Source organism: Pipistrellus kuhlii, unplaced genomic scaffold (genome assembly GCF_014108245.1).
Source record: "Pipistrellus kuhlii isolate mPipKuh1 unplaced genomic scaffold, mPipKuh1.p scaffold_m20_p_3, whole genome shotgun sequence".
NCBI lineage: Eukaryota > Metazoa > Chordata > Mammalia > Chiroptera > Vespertilionidae > Pipistrellus > Pipistrellus kuhlii.
In genome coordinates, this window is record NW_023425529.1 from 144,074,516 (window position 1) to 144,078,267 (window position 3,752).

Here is a 3,752-nt window from a genome sequence, read left to right on the forward strand (position 1 = left end):
TTAAGTTTTCACAATGTTATATGTCAACTATATTTCAATTAAAATGAGTTTTATGTGTAGAATACTTTGAGAAGAATGTTCTCAGAAAAAGGGATGTGATAATTTCTGTAATGCATTTAGAGAAGTGTTTATAAACATCTGTGTTAATAACATTTATTAATGTTGCTATGAAGATAACATTGTCCAAAAACTTGAGGTTTATGGAGTAAGATCGTTTCTTGAAGTCAAATGCAAGCAAGTCCAGTGTAAGAAAATGCCTCTAGAATATGTGATTTGGATGGTCTTTACAGCCTGAAGGTAGTTGTAGTTAGAGGTTGGAGACACCTACTGGGCATCATAGTACTCTTTCAGTGGTATTAAGTAGAGAATAAGCAGATCAAGCATAAGGTAAATGGTCAACTTGGTTAGATTGACCACATGGAATTGGATGAAAACTTGAAATAGTTTGAAAAAGAATACAGTGTGGATTTGAGTGCATAAATCAACAAATCACTGGAGGCCATCAAAACAGCTGTAATAAAATAAAAGAGGAAGACATCTCTTAAGAACAGCAATGATTTTTCTTTAAAAAGTATTAGATGACTGAAGAATCTGCCAGCCAAAATTTATGAATTGAAGATTTGTAAAAATGATAAATTAAAATATATATAATAGAAACATATATCATAACAGTGGTTATTATTTGAAAGAATGAGTTTATATTCTCAGTTAAATTTTAAAGACAAGCATGATTCCTTTTTAAAGCCTAAAACATCTATCATTTAAATTTTTATGAAACTAAGAAAATAAAGATTGGAGTTATATTATTTTAATTATTATTTTAATTATTATAGACAAAACAATTTAAAACCTAAGAAAGATGTCAGCTGATAATTTTTAAAATAAAGTCTTAATAAAATGTGACATATTAAAACATTAAAAGAACAGAAAACATTGCTAGAATTTCTATTTTTTTTCAACCATTACCAGAAATGACAAAAATAACAACTATCTACTTTTATTATTGAACATTTTTATTTGAAATTTCTGACGAAAACAAAAATCTATGAAACATAAAAAGGGTGAAAAAATATTAAAAAGGGTTAGATAAATTTACCATATCTTCAGTATGATCTGTAGTTATATTAGACAAGATAATATAACAAGAATCCACAACAAATTTAACCTATTTTTAGATAAATTGTCTTTAAACAAAATGGGCATGATTCTGTTACTATTGTTTGCTATAATTTGATGTTCCAAATTTGGAACTCTTAAATGTATTGTAATCCCATATGGATATTATGTATCAGCCTCCTAGTGTTTTAAATGGAATTGGTTTAGCCATTTTAGAAAAGTTAGATATTTTTATGTAGACTCAAGATGCTTACCAGTCTTGCCTGCTCAAAATTCAATGCCTAGTCCTACATCAATCACAGGGACTTTCCAGCAAGCCCTGCATAGTATTTTCAAACCACCTGGGCAGCATGGGATGGTGAGAGAAAAAAGAGGAGAATAAGATTAGACTCTGGTGATAATATTTATCTGAAAGAAGCATATCTTTTTATGATATTGAGCTTTAGTTCAGTATGCAGTATCATATTTAATAAAGAGAGAATATGCTAATTGACCCCTATGCCATCGTAAAGATGGAGGTGCCCATAGCCAATAAGGAGGGAATGTGCTAATTGACTGCCCCACCCTCAAAGATGGTGGTGCTCACAACCACATGATGGTGGTGCCCAGTCCCCTCAATCCCACCAAGGTGGCAGACGCATGGCAAAGCTGGGCCCACCCCTAGGCAGGCCTGGCAGCTCTGCGCACCTGCCTCCAGCGTCCCCCCAGTCCCTTCAGCCCCCAAGCCACCCAGAGCCGGCCTAAGGCACAGATAACCAGGACTGACCAAGGCTTGCACTACTGGCAGTGGCAGCAGTAGAAGTGTGATGGGGGTGTAGTCTTCTCTTGATCATTAGGTCACTTCCTGCCCCTGAGGACTCCAGGACTGTGAGAGGGAGCAGGCTGGGCTGAGGGACCCCCCTCCAGTGCATGAATTTTCATGAATCAGGCCTCTAGTATATCTTATAGTCTCAAGAAATTGGCTCCATAAAATGCTTTTAAGTACATACAATCTAAAAGCTATGCTCTGTCTAGGAAAAGAACATTATGTAAATGTGCAATAATAAAACTGGGGCTGATATTGGAGAATAATTAAGGAAAAGGTTGCTGTTCCAATCTAAATTTATGTATATAAAAGGCAAATATGCTAAATGTCTGCCCAGGTAATGATATCACATAGCAACTCCCTGCTTACTCTCCCTAGAGACTAGCCTCTTGGAGTTTCTTCAGCCCAGGAACACAACTTGCTTTATAGCCAAGTGGAAATATTTTACACTTTAACCAAATGTCTGTGAAGCATTTTCCCGTGCCTCATCCCATTTGATCCTCACAGAAGTCCTAGAGTAGGTTGATAGGAGACTCCCTGGAATCCTATTTTCTTTTCATTAGCTGGAATATGGAGATTTAGAAAGCTTAGAAACTGAAAAGAAGTAAAAAATGGTGGACTTTGAAAATGACTTCATGTTTTTCTCACTGCATAGAATGTAATCAAACACTGCTGCAGTCAAAATATTTTACCCTTTGTTCTCCCTGCATGATCTACAACAATAATCTGCTTTGTGTTGATATTTATTGCAGTATTGCTGACAATTACCTGAAAGAGAAGTTTGGATGCTTCACTGGGCTGGAAAAAGTTTAGCTAAATCAGAAAGCAGGTTTAATTAAGCAAGCTTATTCTATAGCTATCAATAGCTAAGTTGACTCACATAGGCACGATACATATAAAGTTCTCACTGGCACCAATTGCACTTGTGTGTTTTGATCTGTCATTGTCAAGTTGAATTTGGTTGATACTTCTATTATAGAGACAAGGAAAATAGTGATATTAAAATATTTTTTTTAATTAATTTCCTTTCATTGTGCACTAATTCATGTACCAGGTCACTAGTATATGAATAAAAATCATTTCTAAAACATTTGTTATAAATTATAATAAGAAAAAGCTAAGTATCCCAAAATTTATAATTAGTTCAATAAATTAAAGTTCATACCAGTAATAAGATAAAATTTAGTCAGAAATATATATTGGGTAGCAGCTTTGTAACAGGAATATGAAAAATTTTGAAAATAATAGCCAAGAACTGATATATAAATATGATTATAATATTTTAATAATAACACATATATGCATTTTACATAACAAATATATGCATAAGTAATGTATATTTTATTTCATTTAATTATTATATCTCAAAATTAAACATTTGTTTTGTTTCACAAATGAGGAATATGTAGCTGTATGAGATGCTTAGTTTTTTCTAAAATTACATAAAGTATTTCACAGAAATGATATTTGCATATGAATAGGTCTGATACCAATATAAGGCAATTAAGTGTACAGTCATTTTAGATAAGTTTCCAAATCAGTTTGACTATTTGGAACATAATATTAGGGGAAAATAGCAACATAGAATTATGCTGATTGCATGTATAATATTGTAATTGTATATATTCATGTACCGTGTTTCCCCAAAAATAAGACATCCCCTAAAAATAATACCTAGCGCAACTTTGGGAGAAAAAATTAATATAAGACACTGTCTTATTTTAGGGGAAACAGGGTACATAATAAATTTATGCAGAACAGAAAATATGTGAACATATATACATTTTACTGTGTAAGAAAATGATTTATATTTTTTAATATAAGATTCTCC